The sequence below is a fragment of the Pseudochaenichthys georgianus genome, chromosome 3 (assembly GCF_902827115.2).
Source record: "Pseudochaenichthys georgianus chromosome 3, fPseGeo1.2, whole genome shotgun sequence".
In the NCBI taxonomy this organism is placed as follows: Eukaryota; Metazoa; Chordata; class Actinopteri; order Perciformes; family Channichthyidae; genus Pseudochaenichthys; species Pseudochaenichthys georgianus.
The window spans coordinates 46,498,593-46,519,012 of NC_047505.1; the positions used below are offsets into that span (position 1 = coordinate 46,498,593).

At 39.2% G+C, this 20,420-nt stretch overlaps 1 protein-coding gene across 1 annotated transcript in view; it reads right to left on the bottom strand.

The window, feature by feature from the left end:
• Window positions 1-17,907, bottom strand: part of loxl1 (lysyl oxidase-like 1) — a 267,755-nt gene extending 249,848 nt beyond the window's left edge. The window contains exons 1-2 of the mRNA XM_071207228.1: window positions 17,625-17,907; window positions 17,117-17,188 (exon numbers count right to left, since the gene is read on the bottom strand). The gene's annotated coding sequence lies outside the window, so the exon portion shown is untranslated. The remainder of the gene's footprint in view (window positions 1-17,116; window positions 17,189-17,624) is intronic.
• Between the last annotated feature and the right edge of the window lie 2,513 nt (window positions 17,908-20,420).

Sequence of the window (20,420 nt, forward strand, 5' to 3'; positions counted from 1 at the left end):
GTGTGTGTGTGTGTGTGTGTGTGTGTGTGTGTGTGTGTGTGTGTGTGTGTGTGTGTGTGTGTGTGTGTGTGTGTGTGTGTGTGTGTGTGTGTGTGTGCATCCGTGGATTGGTCCAAACGTAACGGCTCCGCAGACGTAACGTCACTATACCCGAAATACGTCACCATACCCAAGAAGTAAACAATGGAAAAAGAGAAATCGTTCTGACAGGTCTTTTCTGTGTTAGAGTTTTACTCGCTACAGGGTGTACTTTGAGGGTTTGTGACTCTGCAGACCGTTTACATGCAGAACAAGCTTCATAACACACAAGGGGACGGGTAATAACCAGAAAAGCATGACATGGGACCTTTCACAAGGACTTGTTTTAGTGGTTGCCTTTATGCTATTTGGCAATTAGAATCCGCATTGGTGTCAGCAACACAGAACATGTATTATAATGAAATTGTATAGAGGGGAGTTGGTGTGAACAAAAAAAAGAAAAATAATTGCCATAGCATAACTACTACAGTTATCAATGTAACGGAACGCAGATGGATATCACTAAGGTTCCATTTAAAGTGATGTACTAGGAACCACTTTAAAATGCTCAAATTGTCTCAATTTAGACCCTTTTTTATAAAGGCAGCTGCAATTTGATGAAACCTGTTTGGTTTGCATTGCAATAATCTTAGCATTCCTGTGCAGATAATATAATTGCCTACGATCTGATACAAGCATCACATTGGCTTTTGTTCCTATTGTGCGTGAAGACATAAGCAGTAAAGCTTCAAAGGTCAACACTTAGTTAAGATGTCTACTACAGCCATGGTAACACAAATAATAGACAGCCATTTATTATGGCAATAACATTGGCTCTGTATATGTATACCATCTTCCTCACCCAATTAATATTTAAAATAATTGCCTTTTCTGATTTTCAGTGTGCAATTTCTTTATCAGGACCTTGTTATTGCAAATGACTCAGCCTGTGTCACCATTAATATTAAAATAATCAAAACTGAAAACTCTGTTAACTTCAGCACTGCACAAATTGTTTCAACAGCATTGGTGATTTATTTAGAAAGTACTGTGGACATTTAACATTAGAGTCCATTAAGCAAAAGCTCATCTTCTCTTGATTAGGATACTATTTTCCAATTCGTCAAGTTGCAACGATAACTCTATGCCCAAACCGCTTTAATCTATAATATACCTACGTGTAAAAGCAGGCAATCGAGTACCCAGGTCTACAGTACAGGAGAAGTAGCTGCCACGATGGTGCCTGCGTTATCGTGGACACACACAGACACGTTCCCAGTAAGAGTTCTCTGCATCAATTGGTTTAGTTGCGAGGTAGTCAGCAGTGTGTTTGCTGGCATAATGTTACTCTCTCAGTTGTTGCCAGTGTATTGCAAGCCTGGCGGGCGGCCACATGTCTGACAGTGAGGACGTACTTAGTAATGTTATAGCTGTGAATGTTGCAGTGCAGTGTGTGTACAGTTTATTTGTCTGTGAATCAATCCTACCTCAAGAGCCAAGCCAAGTTCTTGTATCTCGTTTGTATCAGGGAGGCATGTGGCGCAGTGGGTTAATGCGCTGATCTTCGAATCAGAGGATAGCAAGTTAGAGTCCCACTGCGGTCAGCATGTCGTTGTGTCCCTGGGCAAGACACTTCACCCCAAATTGCTCCTGTGGGGATTGTCCACAGTATTGAGTATGTAACAACACTGCTGGCTTTTCTTTATGACCTTTATTAAATGTGGGTGCCACATCATCAAAGTGCTTGTTACGTTAGCAGACTCTTTTATTCTATACATACATATATACTGTATACAGGGACATGCCAACAGACATGTTTAGAGCGCACTGGCTCCCTGACCTAGTATTGGGGTCCAGCCTCAAAGAACATGTTGTGAAAGTTCCCTGTATGAATGCTGCAGTAGATGAGTAATAGGAAGGGGACAAATGTTTCCTGCTTTAAACACTACTTTCTAGCGGCTGCTTTACGGTTGACTATCATGAGCTTGTATTTATAATCATTTTAAAAAACACACTGCTGTTCTCATACCTTTCACTTACAATGGGGAGCTGGCACCATCTGGCACCATTCTTACCTCAAAGAGAAAATGCTTGAATTCTCATTAGAGGGTTTCATGAACAATTATAACCCAATCTAAATGAAATGTATATGCAGTCTTTACCGATTCCTTTTTCCCCCTTTGTCTAGCCATATACTTAACAGTGGTAATAATCACTTTCTAACTTTAAATCAAAACAAATATGCTAAAGAATTTTGGTATTGCCTCTTTTTGAGTCATTTGCATTTGATGTTTGTTCTATAAAAGCAATCATATTCCATTTCTATCATGAACGTGTTGCTTTCCAAGCGAGTTAACTTTTACATAACACTAGATTGAGTCGAATACGATTGGCTCCGTAAGGCTGTCGGTTTATTGTGAAAGCGAGAAAGTATTTTTCAACAGTTGTGTCAATGGAAGCGCCGTCGTGGGTATTGAGATAAATATTGCATACTTCAGATGTGTTTTATTGGACTACATATGACAGCTGGCCACAGCGTGTGAAACTGCGCTACATCTCGATGATGCTTTTGGGTCAGAGACAGATCATGGCGTCTCTGAGCAAAGAGGAATCTGATATCAAAGCGCTGCCTTGGAGAGGCGACACGGAGGAAGAGGGGCTTATCATGTCGATGCTTGAAATATTTATTTGCTACAATAGACACTTACAGTTGCTGTAGATCAAGTGTGACATGATTGAAAACCACTGCAAGCCATTAATGTTTCACATGTGGTTATGGGTAAAAGATGAACAAGACCCTTTTTTATTATTATTCTCATCTATAGTCAACAAAAGACAAGGAGGCAATTAATCATTTTGCTCAATTTTCGGCCTATTTCTCTGCTTTGACAGTGTTGTTCACGGAACATAATTGTTTCAAGTGAAGGCGCCGCCTAAAATGAATTCTTATTAGCCATCTAAAAATAGTCTCCTGGTTTCAGGGTCTCGGCTGCCTGTAATCTGACAAGCACAGAGGGAGCGGCATGACCAGCCAGCTGCCAAAACCTCAAAGAGAAACATAAGGAATATGGGCATCATGTGGAATATCAGCTCTTAGGAAAGCGGACTGCAGTCGTGGCGCTGCATCCTTTCATTACCAAATGGTTTCATTCACATTATGTTGTTTGGTATGGTGTCTTAGGTAACTTTAAGCTGTCTTTGGCTCTTTTCTGCTGTAACAATGTACATTTCCCCTCTGTGGGACGTATAAAGGTATTCTGATTCTGATAATCACACCGGGAGAATCCGGTTATTGATCTATGAATATGAGTTTTGGGATCTGAAAATAAACAGAATTTATTGAAAGTGAGAATAGATGTTTCTACAGCATAGGTTTTAATTTATTTATTTTGCACACTTTGGCTGCATACTTTCTCAACCTCTGTCTTTGCTTGTCATTGCACTGACCGTGTCAATATTCATTTGTAGCTCTGCAGCCAGCGCAGAATAAAGCATTTGCAAGGCTTTTATCTACCGTTTAGCTGCCTGTTTATGTGTACATGTTTATTGTCACTGATCAAATCTCATTACAAAAAGGTGTTCTTACTGGATGGTCTTCCACTTGGGTTAGGGTCAGCAGCTTTTGCATTATCGTCAGCATTACAATACTGAAAACACAACTGCTGGAACAAGCCATCCATCCTGAGAGAAACACCAGGCTAGTGCAGGAAGAACATATCAAGAACAGACTCGTGCATAATGTCCATGTCGAGTGGCCATTTAAAGTCTTCAGTTCACCTCACATCAGGCAGGTCTTTGAATCTTTGAAATCAAGGCACCAAAATTAAAAACATGTGCACACGGGGGAAATCCAAACATAAAATGGACCAGAGCGGATTTCATATACCGTACTTTTCGGACTATAAGCCGCGACTTTTTTCCCCATTTTTTTTGTACAACTAACGGCCACTAGGGAACCTCCTAAATCTATGGATTTTACAGGTAAAATTAACCACCTTTAACGCTATGGGCTCTATGACCGGTCCGCGCCCGCCACCTTTAAGCGGCGGGCTCCAGCAGGAAAAGCTGGAGGCCGGAAAAGAGTGAGACAGGTAGCGCGCTAAAGTAAAAGTGGAACCGAGAGACAGAACGAGAGCAAGACAGACGGACAATTTAGCTGCTGCGGCTTATATGCAGGTGCGCGAAAAGTACGGTATTCATATTTGAACATATGATTTCCACTGTGAATGACAGTGCCTGTTGGTTTTCTGCAAATACTTGGTGAAAAATAAAAGCAAACATGGATTGCTTTCTGTCCAAGTGATTATATTTGTAAATGATGCCCAGTATGATTACAAATCTGGATTCAAAATAGAAACTTGAATTGGCCTGAGAACAATTTTGATTACAGTTTCCTCTAACACTCACCATTCTGATGAGTTGCATACTGAAATGCTAATTGTCTATGTGTAAAAGATTGACATCTGTTGAACTTGTGACACAGCAGATGTTGCAAACTGTAGTTACTTTAAGGGTGAAAATTAGTTTTTACAAGATGACATTTCCTTGTATCACTTCTACACACATCAATGTAAAGTTCACTAGTGTAATAGTAATGTGCAAAGTAAGAAAGCTTTAATGCCCTCGTGCGTCAATTATTTTACAGTCATTATTTAAGATCAACAAGACTAGAGGAGATGTTATCTTTTAAAGTGGAAGTCAGACGTTGTGAGATAAATGTAGAATTTGTTGATAAAATGGAAATCAAACCGTGACTTAACTCATTGGATCTGAAATCAAACACCAAAGTGATCAAAAACATATTCAAAAAAAGATATACATGATCAACTGCTTTGATCAAATCTGCATATTGGAACACATTTCGTCTCTCTGTACCCTGATGGTTGGATTCACTATGGGCCAGATACTATGTCTGAAGTGCGACATCCTGGATTCCAATCCACTGGGAAGAAGCTGGGTGTCGAGGATAACAAGCTGCACCAGGGATCTCAGCTAGGATTGGCTTTAACACACGCACCAATTACAGTGAGCGCAGCGTGCATCCTTTTCCAAACACTGCTGAGCGCGCCACACACCCCCCCCCTGAGAAAACATCTGCTTCTGAACACAGATCCTGATTCTACTCCCACATACACAAGTATTCTGGTACACATGAGCACACACACACACAAACCCTGTAAACACATAAAACAATGAAAATCAGAAAATGAAAATAACAGCTTTGTGTAACTGTAATTATGTATTGCTGCATAAATTCTGAGTAATTTGCCAATTTCTCAGAGTAAAAAACTGTCACTCTTCTGATTAATGTGCGTTCACAGAAATAAATCTCGCCTTCCTTCAAATGCAGATCAGTTATGTGATTCTAGATATTTTTCACAGATATGGTTGCTAATTTTGTTTCACACAGAGCCTCAGGTGTCCTCTATGGGATCCTGTTAATGAGTCCTTCAAAAACTTCCTGGAAGACGTATTAGGGGTCGTAACTTCCAGTTGGTTAAGGCAGCAATAATATGTGCACGTCATCTGCATTCATCCGAGAGTTTTGCTGCTCGTTTCTCAATTACGCAATTAAATCTTCCAACTCTGCAACAAGTTCTGGTAGAAGTCCATGACCTTCTGCACATCAAACTGTTTGGCTACTCCATGTAGATTTCAAGCTTATACACTCAAATAACTCTCACTCAGATTATATAAGGACCAATGCACACTGAGCCCCCGAAAATATCTCAGCCATTTTTTTCCTGAAACAAAACTCCCGTCACCCTTTCCTCTGGATAATCAAAGTCATTTTTGTATTATGTGCAAATTGGATTATTATGGAGGCCTGCCAGTTTTTAAAATCATGTATAAAAATGCCTTGAACAGACTGGATTTCTTCACTCAGCATTTACATCACTGGTATTATTTTTGCACATTTAAATTAACCCACATTTTTGTATATGGGATAAGACATTTTTGTCCTTTTATTAACAAAAATACAGTTTCTTTTGTAGATTTAGACAGAATTTAAGGATATTATTGTATTGTGTGCATCATTACTTAAAAGAAAGTTGGTAACAAGGATTATACATTTCCAAAAATATAAATTAAATATAGAAAAGGCTTTCTTTAATTTGGATGCTGCATTCAGTATTTCTGCTTTTGGACTTCGTACCTCCCACACGCCAACAGTTTTCAGGAAAACTGGATACTGGCCATTATTGAAGCCGCAGTTCTAGTGGAAGTGGTGCAGTAGGTTTGCAAACCGTTGCAATATTTATGCAAATGTTACGCCTATTTTTCTGAATAAAATACAACTTACAATAAATGAATGGGTACTTAGCTGAAATCTTTGATTGTCCTCGCTCGAAGCCAACTGTTTGCTGACTCAGCACAACATGGCAAGAGTAACGTGTGTTGGCAGAGGATGGTGGAAAAGTGATGATATTTTCTTTTCTGACATATTTAACCAGAAAATCCGATTTCTGTTAAAAAAAATACTTATCCAAAAATCCTACACAAAGTAGCATATTGATGTCCGACCAGAATGAGCTACCATATATTTCCAGGCAAAAATATGTAAGGCTGTCAAACCCACCTCTGCATCCATGACTCGACAGTGACTATGTAGGTCAACGCTTTCTGGCAGGCTCTTTATGCTTAGGGGGGTGCAGCTGAACATTGTAGAGGAAGATCATGCACAGAGAGACATGCACAGACACTCCTAAACCATTAAAGACTAAACACAGCCAGGACAGACTGAAAGAGTAGCATCTATGGACTTTAAAGCAGCAGACTTTGGCTGGATGACGCAGTGACATTCACAGACGGATAATGTGAGGAGTTTGCATCCAGGACGCTCTCAAGATTGAAGCCATGCAGAAACACTACAGTTTTCCTGAGAGACGAGGGCATTCAACATTTAATTATGTTGTGATCGAAACGCACAACATACACAAACTTAATTTACAAGTGTCAGTAAGGCATGACAGGCAATAACAGACAGATTTCAGAACTCGTCATAGCTCCTAAACATTGGCAGGTTCAGAAATGTAAGAAGAATTATTAAAAAGCCACAATGCACTGGCCATAAGGCAGGAGTCCCTAATTACTGCCTTATGGGGCCTGGCTTATCATCAGCAGCCATTTTTTTTGTGTGGCAAATATTCCCACAACAGCCTTTGATGTAATTACTTTCCAAACAGCTCCCCTCTAGCCAATATCCTGTTCTATATTCATGGCTTTGCTTGTTTGCAACGTCACTGGAACACACACGTTTCGCTGCCCTGTGGAGAACAGAGACCCTGCAGATCCACCGATACCAAGAAGCAAAACAAACTTTACTCGCTACTATGACAGAGCAACCCAGTCTCATGGCATTTCGTGTTATAGTCACAACATTTAATCTATTGATTTGTGTTCACTAACACGATTATCCCCTTTTTTTCGTGTCACACAGAACGATTTTAAAAGCAATGTATTTCTACTGGTAATGTGTTTCGTGCCTGCAACACATCTTTTCCTCCGGTCTGGTCGTGGAAGACCGGAAGCTGTGTGGTTCATAAAAACATGTTCTTACTCAATATCAAGCCACAATTATTGCTTTTATTTTAAATCGTATAATTTCGGACTTTTGTTGCCGTCTTTGAGGAAAATAAATGGGGCTCAGAGCCTCAGGATACTGAAATCTGTATTTTTTAAATCTTTTTTTCCTTCCAATTTGTTATTCTTTTCAAAATAACACACTGTTATTTACTCACCAATAACACACAATTATCCTTGTTTTTATTTATTGGTTTAATTCCATAATCTCGGGCTTTTTTGGCATCCGTCAGGAACTGAATTTCAAAATAAAAATAACCGGAAACAGACGAAGGCATTTCGAGCGATTACCCAAGATCCTCAGCTATGGTTTAAGCTCGCTGATTGGATGTTTTAGCCGCAGTGCATGCTGGGATTTGGTGTTTATATTATATGAAATCTGGAAAACATTTTAAAAGAATAAAATACTTAATTCCGAGTGTTCTTGCTTTTCTCTTTGAAAGTCATCACATAACGGCATTGTAATACACGGTTCGGCTGCATTACATATTACAGATCTGCCGTAGTTCTTTATTTATAGAGCCCTGATGAGAAGACCTTGACGGAATAGTTGACGTGGATCATAAATATATCAACAATTAAACAACATCTTCAATTTCTCTTCACACAATACGTCTCCTTGCAGTATCAACACTAATTCAGCTGACTTTTACATTTGATCTAATTCATAGATAGGTTATATTTACACCATAACGGTGCACAGTTGATATAAAATGACTTGTAGTTTGTAAAGATATTACTGATTTTCTATGAATATAAGAATGTAAATACTGAGTCTGAAATAGTATAGCAATATGCTGTAAAATTATGTGAAAGAATGAATAAAACTACACATCTTCAGATGTTGTACATACATAAGTGTCCTACACTAATACAAAGTTATTATGGCTGTGTGCACCTTGTGTGCACCGCCTAGTGGTTAAAGCAAGTTATTGAATTATTGTTTGTATGTGTTATATTTGATTAAAAAATATTAAGAGTACATACTTTCATAGGGGGAAAGTAGAAGGTCTGTGATAGAAATATAGAATATTAAAAAAAAGATACTATAAGTGATCTCTACAATAAAACAGTTTAGTGCAGGATGTACAAAGATATTAATAGGAGGAGGTGCAAAACAGAAAAACGAATTAACCTTTATTAACACATTAAAGAATACTTTAGATTAAGGTGTTCTTTTAAATAAGAAAAAAACTTTGGGGGTATCTATCTACAGATAAATATTAAGCCTGACAAAGTACTTAACGTCTAATATATTGCTTTCCTGCAATGTTAACTATGTTGAAGCACTTATTTTAACTGATATTATACATATGAATTATACTCTTATGTATGTAGATTGTATAAGAAATGTGCAGAATATGACAGTTTGAATGAATGAAACTTTATTACAGACTCAGGGTCCAGATAAAAGACAAGGCATTACATATAATAAATTACATACACAGCATAAAAAGAATTCATAGTTTAAGAATAATTTAAATCAGTGTCCGACAAAGAGACAACTATACCAATGTCTCCACAGCTGCGATTGGTAGCGTGTAGTATTAAACCTTATGTTCGATAAGGCCAAGAGGATTTCATTATCAGAGTCATTAAGCCGGCAAATACATTTATACATACGATTTCTTAAAACAGCTTGTAGAGTATTGACTCCTGCAGCCACAAACATTTCACTTGCACTAGACCATCGAGGTCTCTTCAGCAATATTCTCATGGCATCATTATAAGCTACTTGAAGTTTCCGTAAACTTGCTTTTCTTTTTAGAAGTTGCCAGTATCAAACACATTGGTGTTATCAAATGTAAAACATATAATTAATAAATGGGTGAAAATCGCAGTTTAATGGTGGAGGTACACACATATTGATAGATGTCTTGTAATGCGCTGTTGAGGAACCTGTGACCCAAGATTTACATTCATTGCATACACCGTAGTTGTGTATGATATGTCAATAAACCTTTGAAAATCTTGAAATCTTGAAAGAGATGTGCAAAATAGCCATAATATACAGTCTTTAATTAACTATTGTCAATTGCAGATAAATGTTTAGTCTTTTCAAGCAACTATCAAATATATCTCCTGATTGTTGGCACTTGACAATCACCTTCCCTGAATTTTACTCAGGTGTAACTAAAGTCTGATTTAAGGGTTGTTTAATCATCTAAATAAAATTCAAGACTGCCTCAAGGACTTAAAAACGTGGATGACCTTAAACTTTTTGATGTTAAACACGACCAAAACTGAAGTTATTGTACTTGGCCCGAATATATACTAACTATGGATGGCATTAATTTGGCCTCCAGTGAGACTGTAAGGAATCATGGTGTTATATTTGATCAGGATTTATCCTTTAACGCCCACATAAAATCAATTTCAAGGACCGCCTACTTCCATCTACGTAACATTGCAAAAATCAGGCATATCTTGCCTCAAAACGATGCAGAGAAACTAGGCTATGCATTTGTTACTTCAAGGCTGGATTATTGTAACTCCTTATTATCAGGGAGTACCAAGAAGTCAGTCAAGTCGCTTCAGCTGATTCAAAATGCTGCAGCTCGTGTACTAACCAGAGTTAGGAAAAGGGACCACATTACTCCTGTTCTGGCTGCCTTACACTGGCTCCCTATAGAACACAGGATAGAATTTTAAAATTCTTCTTCTCGCCTACAAAGCCCTTAATGGGCAGGCGCCATCTTACCTTAAAGAACTCATTATACCCTACTGTCCAACTAGGGCATTGCGTTCCAAGAATGCAGGGTTGTTGGTTGTTTCTAGAGTCTCTAAAAGTACAATGGGAGCCAGAGCCTTTTCTTATCAAGCTCCACATTTGTGGAATCAGCTTCCAGTTTGTGTTCGGGCGGCAGACACCCTATCCGTTTTTAAGAGTGCGCTTAAGACCTTCCTTTTTGATAAAGCCTATAGTTAGGGCTGATTAGATTCAGCCCCTAGTTTTGCTGATATAGGCTTAGTTTGTCGGGGGACATCTTACTTCTTCCTTCTCTCTGTCTATACCTGGGTACTCTCATGTTCCGATTAACCCAGCTTCCCCAAATGTCTTTCTTTTTGGTGTCTATATACGCCGGGATCCGGAGTCATGGATGATCCTGCGGTCCTGTGTCACGAGTCATGGCTGTGGTCCTGGATCATAGGTCCTGGATGGATATCCTCGTGGATTCATCTTCCTATTATACACACATGCATTTCCAAACATTTGGACTACCTATGTTGTAAATGTATTATCTTTTCAATTTACACACGGCATCTATTGCACGTCTGTCCGTCCTGGGAGAGGGATTCCTCCTCTGTTGCTCTCCCTGAGGTTTCTCCCATGTTTCCCTTTAAACTGTGGGTTTTCTTCAGAAGTTTTTCCTTGTACGATGTGAGGGTCTAAGGACAGAGGGTGTCGTATTGTCATACTGATATTCTGTACACACTATGAAGACCACTGAGACAAATGTAACATTTGTGATATTGGGCTATATAAATAAACATTGATTGATTGATTGATTGATTGATTGATTTATATTTCACATCATTAATCAGAATCTGCAAAGTAACTCAAATAAATGGAGTGGAGTAAAAATATCAGGTTAACCTCTGAATTGTCGTGGAGTAGAATTACAAAGTAACAATGAGCTCTCATGTGGGTTAATGCTGCGCATTATGGACACAAGCGATTTTCACCCATTTATTAATTATATGTTTTACATTTGATAACACCAATGTGTTTAATACTGGCAACTTCTAATTGTGGGAAAAACAAAAATGTTCAGTAGAGACATCCCATAGAACATTTTGCGAAACACAATAGCCAGCATGTGTAGTTCTGGGGGGGGCGTTCAAGTCCAGTTTTGGATAGTCTGGCGTGGTTTCGTTCCATTACAAACAGCTGTTTGACGCTCGGCGTAACCTTGGCGCACTGCCACTCCAACATCCAATCCCAGAGTTTGAAGATGAATCACGGAGACTGTAGTCCTAAACAATACCTGGGGATTATGGGTAGTGTAGTGTCTTCGGCCATCCTAAACTCCTCGAGGACTACGTCTGTTTCCGGTTATTTTTATTTTGAAATTCAGTTCCTGACGGACGCCAAAAAAGCCCGAGATTATGGAAATAAACCAATACATAAAAACAAGGATAATTGTGTGTTATTGGTGAGTAAATAAAAGTGTGTTATTTTGAAAAGAATAACAAATTAGAAGGAAATTCTAAATCTTTTTTAAAAAAAAATACAGATTTCAGTATCCTGAGGCTCTGAGCCCCATTTATTTTCCTCACAGACGGCAACAAAAGTCCAAAATTATACGATTTAAAATAAAAGCAATAATTGTGGCTTGATATTGAGTAAGAACATGTTTTTATGAACCACACAGCTTCCGGTCTTCCACGACCCGACCAGAGGAAAATACGTGTTGCAGGCACGAAACACATTACCAGTAGAAATACATTGCTTTTAAAATCGTTCTGTGTGACACGAAAAAAAGGGGATAATTATGTTGGTGAACACGAATCAATAGATTAAATGTTGTGACTATAACACGAAATGCCGTGAGAGTGGGTTGGACAGGGAGCGAAAGCAGGTGAAGTGAACATTAACAAAAAGGTTGTGCTGACCAATATTTTAACTCTATTACCTCATTCACACCAACGGTGTTTCAGGGCCGGTTCCGAGCTGGAGCTTGAAAAGCACCGGGTTTTCCTCTTCACACCTCAGCGGAGCAGCCTCTTAGCTCCGGAATCCGGTTCGTTTCAAGCACCAAAAAAATAGTCCGGCCAGAGCAAAAGCACCACATAAGTCACGCTGACTTCGAGGCGGGGGCAGGGGCAGATCAACTCCTGAACAACAACAACAACAAGCCCGCGTTGTATCCAGTTTGTACACAACGATGGAGAAACTTAACAAGAGTTTCAGTGTTTCTGCCATAGACTGTATATAACGGTTTCTGCTCATGGTGAAGCAACGTGTCTGCGTGTTAAGGTGGAACCTGAGCATTCACATTGATCACCTCTCATTATAAATCTATAAAACTATAAATATTAAACGTTACTTCACGTGTTCATTTGAGAACAGCTGTTGCATACCTGGGTGAAGGTTACAGTTCATTTAAATGAAAGTTACAACGTTACTCCACACTCATGGTTCAGTCCACCTTAAGAAATAAGACCGACCTTGGAAGCAGTTGTGTTTTAAAAAAAACCTTTATTGACACGAGTACACTTTTTTTATAAGAATATAGTCTCTAAACCTCAGAAATGACTCCGGAAAAGCAGCAGATACAGCCATAAGAAATGAATGCAACTGATTTCATCCGCGCGGTTTGGCTTTATGAAGCAGGCACGCAAACGGTTACGTCATGACGCAAACGATGACGCAACGACGCATTACCAGTCGGACTCTGGGCGGTGTGAAAAGAGCCAGAGCTAAACCGAAGAACTGGTTCTGAACCTGAAAAGCTCTAGCACGGAGCTTGAACCGGAGTTGCGTTAGTGTGAATGAGGTATATGAGGAAGCAATGTAAGGAAGAGCTAAGGAAGTAGCTCCTCTGAGGAGTGGGAGCAGACTAACCAACCTGCAGTGAGCTTATTAGCAGGAAACTGAGCAACCAAAGACAAACAATAACAAGTCACCATCAACTGATTTTTTTTTCAAACAGAGTGGCAGGGTAACTGGTTACTTCTTTAAAATGGGGGTTGTTTTGTGGTATGCCATATTGACAATCGGTATAACTAAAATACATTCATGATTTGTCGATTATGGTCATTTTTATATCAAAGTGAAGCACAAATATGTATATATTTTCTAACAAAAAATGTGAAGTTTCAAGGCAATTTGAAAAACTTAAAACTGAAAGAGAGTGAATGAGATGAAAGTAAAACACAGAAGAAAATATATCACTTGTTGTTCATTTCATTTCATTTCAAACCTTTATTTAACCAGATTGGTCCCATTGAGATCATAGATCTTTTTTTCAAGGGAGACCTGCAGCATATAGGTTCCACATGAAACATAAAACAATAAAGGACATCATACATTATATTTACAGGATACATAGTTATAGACATTTACAAGTGCCCATTGTATCAGCAAGCATTTCATTTTGTCTAGCTTTAAAAACATGCAGAGGAATGCGATTGCTCAGTTTCAATTCTTGCTGAAGATTGTTCCAAGCAAGTGGAGCTGTGCACATAAAAGATGTCTTACCTAAGACAGTCCTTGCTCTTGGCACATCTAACAAGACTACATCATGTGACCTCAGACAATAGCTGCTTGCAACTCTCTGTGTTATCAGAGAGTTGATATAATACGGGAGTTTACCCAACAAAGCTTTATAGATAAACGTGTACCAATGACTGAGCCTCCGTACAGAGAGTGATGGTAAACCTGCCTTGGTATACAGTGTACAGTGATGCGTAAGCGCTTTTCAATTTGTGACAAATCTCAGAGCACTGTGATACGCAGCATCCAATTTGCTCAGGTAATTGCCAGGTGCATTCATATACAACAAATCACCATAGTCCAGCACAGGTAAAAAGGTCACAGTGACTAGCCTTTTCCTGGCCTCAAGCGAGAAACAGGACTTGTTTCTGAAAAAGAAACCTAGCCTAACCCTCAGCTTTTTAAGCAGGTTATTGCCCAGCTTAGATTCAACCTGATTAGCGCTAGTGTGTTAGCTGCTTAGTAAATGTCATATATTTGCATTTAGGTTACCAAATAGCCATTCTTACTTTCTTTGGAATTATAAAATGGACAGGTACAGTATTGGCTTTCTCATTCTTTGATTGTAGTCATTGACATTTCCAAAGAATACGGTTTATCAAGTGTACTTTTCATTTTCATTTATAAATGTTTTTGAATATATGTATACCGTTTTAGTGAGCAAGCTGAGTTACGGCTGACTGAAAAAAACGTTTCTGTGCCCTGCCACATTGATTGTGTTTCCAGGAATAAAGTGCCTTATTAGCAGGGAAATGTGCCTTTTGAAAAGTTCCTCTATTTATGTTTTGTTTAATCAAAACCAAATAAGTCTGATTGTCATGGAGAAGCACCTCTGTCTGGGGGTTTTCATCACATTTAATAACTATTGCAACATTATTAGTGACCACATAATGTGTTCAGCTAGGACATTGACCTTGCCAAAAGTACACAGTCCAATTTGACTTCTAGCTTCGAAACAGCCGTAATTATCGTTTTGAACCGCCCAATATAATATTGCCTAATAGCCTACATTGGCCCAAAAGCCTGGGCTCTTCTTATAGAAAACTGTCATGTCCTGCATCCTAAATGCACAATGAAATGAAGATCACATACTAGAGGTTTTAGAAAGACTGACCCTTAAACTCCATAATTGTCAATGCTTTCACAGATGCGTCACCATTTAGAGAATGACCTGATGAAATCTGCTTCAAAAGGACCCTTACATGTTTTCGGTTGGGGTGGAAAGGGGGAATGCATTTCTGCTCATGTAACTTGACAAATTGTGCTTCAAGGTTTCTATTTATATCTTTCTCATCTCACAGGGAGGGCAGAATCTTCCCAATTCCCTTGCCGTTTGCCAGAGGCTTAGTGTGACATATTGCTAATCTGGTTATTATGCAATTTATCAGTCGTCTCTTTTTTACAGCCGTGCATGGATATTATGCAGGTTTCTTATGAGCCTAACTGCAATAACACTGCAAGGAGCTAATGAGCAGCCGCTACTACTGTGGTAATACATCTCAAGTCACTTCGGGGTATTCTTGTTGCAACAACTTGTTAGTCTAAGTCACTCCATTAAACTAACCAAATTATTTTGTTGCTAATGATACAGAGAGCCTCTCAGGCTGGAACCAATGGATTGAGACCAAAACAAGGAGAGAAAGAAGTCACCGTGTCACAGCAAATACTTTAGCAAAGAGAAGTCGCAGATTTTGCTGCAGCCCAAGAGTCTCACGTAACTGGTACCCTGAATTGATGCAAGAGATCTCTCAGCGAGGATTCATTATTGCCTCTGGCTTCTCTCGACATATGAGATACGGCCAGAGCCATGAGAGGAAGCTGTTTGTGCAATGTGAGTGCGGCTAGATATGGATGACGGAGCGAGTGACCTAAAGCAAACATCCTCCTGACCCTTAGATGGTCATCCTTTTTCAGCAGTGGCTGTGCTTTTTGCAGTATCAGCTAATTAAGGGTGGCCCGCCATTAAAGGCGCGTAAATCAGACCTTAATGTGACTCGAGAGTCGTGGTTGAGACACTGGGGGGGGAAGAATGTGGTCCTCTGATTTAATGGGGCCGGAGCTGAGGGGGATATAAGTCTTGATAATGATGGCCAAGTACAGTGTATTGATCACCGCTCCCTCTGTGGGTTAAAGCAGCCAGAAGGATATTGAACTGGGATTTCTCAACTGCGTACGGCAAGCTTACACAGAGGCCATGTGGTCAAAATAACTTGAATAATGTGTTGGTATAAGACCACTGCGGTTCACTTTGTAATTTAGACGCCCACTCATCTACCCAGCTGTAATGATAAATCAATTAGGTAGGGATTTTGGTAATACATTGTTCCCGTTTGCATCGAAGTGCTTTTCTTTACAGGAGAAAATTAAAAACTGGCTCACTCGCCGCAAATAACTGTCTGGGTAACATAAGCACACAAAGGATTGTAAGTAAGTGTATGATTAGTAACTCTTTAATCGTCAAATGGATAAACATTCACACACCAGCGGATTCCAAGTACTGAATTAATGGTAAACTCTTTAAAAGTGCAGTCCAACTCCGCTCTACACACAATTCCCTTGCCTGTCACCGCTCTTTCATGAGACTGCTACATGCTGGCAGAAGCTGCACTGGGAAATTAGACAGTTAGAGAGACTCTAATTACAAGACAACAGCGGCAGAAAGTTTGACAGTTAGTGGTTTGGCATTTTGCATTCCCATCATTATTGTAATGAAACATTAAATATTTATCATTTACGAGTCGGGGGGGAATCACTTTGCCCAGTGTCATTAAGATTTTGGTTAATTATCATGGCCCATTGGGTCCAGCACCTCCTGCAATGTGCTGCTGCCCTTTGTCCATTATCCACTGCGCAATTATCGACACACTGTCTAACCATCACAGCGTTTGCTCTTGAAAACATGTTCATAATCACCCCAAAATGTTGATTTGGCAAACGCTGTTAATGGAAAGCTCCTGCTAGTTTGCTTGGTTTTGAAATCAAAAAAGCATTTATGAAGACACGTGGGAGTGCCATCAATAATTACCTGCAGCTTCCAAATCAGTGTTTTCAAAACTGCTTTCCCATTGTGTTTTCATCACACTGTACTCTGAGGTAAAAGAACAATGATGTCCTATCTAGGCGTAATGATTGCAATCTCCTGTCTGTCACATATCTTTCACAAAAGTCTTCTTCTACCACCCGTCCTGATGTTGCATCATTCTCACATTATAAGACATTGCTTGTATTTATCCACAATCATTTCAGGAAATCACTCAGACACATCCACAGAAAGAGCAAATGAAAACAGCTTACCGGACGAGACTGGAGCAAAACTTGGACATGCAGGTCTCAAAGAGGAGGATTCACTTCCAGCACAATCCTGTCCTGGGTACAACATAATGGGCAGACACTTATGGTAAGAACATTGCATTTGGATAAAACTCTGGAACCCATAAGTAGAAAATAAACTTTACACTGTTTTAGTTTTACCACGACAAATTATTAATATGAGAAATAGCCTATGCAGCATTTAATTGCAATGTTTGATACAAATACTGATGTTTTTTTAACGAGAGATTTCATAAATATATGATAACACATACCATTTCATAAAGGAATATTAAGTGACTCTCGCAGCTGACACGTTGAACCTATATTTCATAGTCATATTGTAGCAGGACAGGGGAAAAGTAAACAGTAAACTTGTTTGTTTCTTTTCTCATCTATATGTTTCATTGCGAAATGTTTTTACCGCTGATGTTAATACATATCAGGCCACTGAAAGTGAGTGGTAGTCTTAATTCATGCCAGAAACACTCACCAGGGTCCAGAGCATTTTCCAGAATAAAAATAACTTGTCCATCTCGAGGTTCACAGCTTTAATCACTTTTCCATCAACACCAAATCAAACGAGAGTTGAGAATATCCCATCGGCTCAACCTTCATGAATCATGGCTTATGTTCGTAGTGTCATCATCATTGCTTTGCTTGGTAATGTAAGCAAGACGTTTTTGCAAGCATGTATGCTAGTGGCCTAGCTACTAAACGTGTTGCTACACCGGAAACTAAACTTAACTGAAAAGTAATCTTCTCTCCACGCAGCCAAAAAAAGTCACTTCAGGTAACTGAAGATGCGGTGAAGAAACACTTTATCCATAAAGTTCCACTTGTGTCGCCATTGTCGCTGCGTCTCTAACTTGTGTCAGAAGTCAATTGACACCTCCCACTGATTGGTTACTGCAACGTCCTCCTCTGATTGGCCAGAAAAAACTTCACTTTTTATTAGTGGGTGAATGGAAGGATTTCAGGCACCCTCACTCAAAGGGCAAAATTGTGTGTTTGTATGAGGGTGTAAGTGAACTAAATATATGATGTATCATTACAAATGCAGGCCTCTTACAGTGTTACCATGTTTTTGGGCAGGGAAATTATAAGTGTTCTTGTTGTTTTTAAAATCTTTGTCTGCTATGTAGGACTGTTGTTAGTGCAAAAAAACGTTGTTTTTCATTACCAATCAAATAGTGAGCTTGAGTATGCATACAATGTTTATGCCTTTACACATTTCTATCCTCTAATGAAAAAACACAATTTCTATTTATTTGTTAGATATATAGTATGCAGACTAAATTTGAAATATCAAGACATGGCACTGCTAGGAATTAGCAGGCACAATGAGAATAGCTTAATCTGGGTCCTATACATTTATAATATTTTATGTCATAAATAAATGTAAACTAGATGAAGTACAGTTAAGGAATATTCCAGGGCCCCCACAAAGCTCTGCAGCGCCGGTATCAGTTTTGCAAAACAAAGCATCTTGTGTTGAAGTGTCACCACCTCAACTACTGAAACAAAAGTACACGAGGCAGGTTTGGGTGAAAAAATATAAATCCATTTCACTTCACCCTGATCTGAGAGGAGCCATGTTTTTTGTTTCACTTGAAACACACTCCGTTTTCAATGGTACTGAAACTCTCTAATTCCATTGAACAGGCAGCATTCATTACAAACATATGGAACACAAGGAACATCACACACTTCAGATCTACTCGTGTAAAAGTATCCAAGGATAGATGTTTATTTTCATTTCAGAAGGCTCGTTAACAAATCTTCTTCTACTTCATCCTCGCATTTGGCTGTAAGGGCAACATTTCTGTGGAAGTTTAAATAAATGATCATATTATTTGGCTTGATCTGTCGATGGAAACATTGAGATTCATGAACATATTTCTAATACACAGAGCTAGAGGGGGTCATATGGCTGAGAACCCTTTCTTTCAGGCCCCTAGTGTGACCAGTGATTACAAACAGTTGGAAGAAGGATTGAACGCAGCAGTGCTTTCCTTTGCCCCATGCTTCTTCTCCTGCTGGGATGCAAATGTAACTGAGTGAGTGCTGAGTATCGCATAACATGTTGCCTGGCTTGTGCATTTACTGCCAGGCATTAATTACTTGTTTGTTCACAAGCTCCTGCAGAGCGTCTTGCTTTCTTGGGAGTCATGTGAGCAACCCCTTCCTTCTCTTTAAATACTTTCCGAGTCAACCACCAAGAAGATACAGGTCACCACGTGTGACCATCTGTCAGTGGTTGTGCTGCAGTCAGCGAGTGGGAGTGATAAATAAACTCTGTGGGAAATTAATGACATTTCCAGTTTTTGTCATTTAGAGTATTGACAATCCCGTGTGTTGAATACAAATGATGATAATGTAATGTGATTTTCTTTACTGGTGCTCTACCTTACATGCCAAATCTAATAGAAAATATGCATGTCACTTAAGAGTAAATATGTTGCCTTTTATGACTGGAGGAAAAACCACAAACTACATTACCAGAGCTCTGCTGACTGCATGATCTATTACATCATCTGTTGGATGCCAAGAGAAGGCCTGTGGCCATGAATCCTCAAAATAGGGTTTATTCAGGCTTAATAGGCACAATTCACGACATTCGTTCTGACAGCCTTTGTCATGTAGGTTTCCTCCCTTGCTATTATTGATTGCTCCTTCTGTACCACTGTCTGATAAAGCTGACATGTAAATGTAAAATAATAATTCCACATTTTAGAAAATACGCTTATAAGCTTTATTTCTGAGAGTAGCGGGATCAATAGGACTCTATTTCTATGGTAAATATATGGGACATCCAGCTGCTAGCTATTGTAGCTTAGCATAAAGCATGAACACATTGCAACCCAAGAGCTAGCTTGGCTCCAGAGGTATATATAAATAGTATTTTATGGGATTAAGTGGTAAAAAAACCACATAAGAATTATATTTTAAAAAAAATATGTTGGATTTTCATGTTCTCGAGAAACCCTGTCTGTGTGTGTTAACTCGTGCCCTTAACCTAACCCGCTGTTTGACAACTATGAGCTCAATAAGTGGTAAACTGTCCAACCAGGCTGAAGCACTGCAGTCCTTTTTTTATTGTACACTGGCTTTAAGTAACATTATGTTTTTATTTCAACCCCTAAGTGCTCTCCGGTAGATAGTTATGGATTGATTTTCAGAGATCTCTGCCAGTAAGGCCAGCTGTTCATGGCTTCCTTTCTGGAAAACCCTCCAGTGCCTCTAATGCGCTTTTTTCATTTATTACACTCATGTAGAAACACGAGGA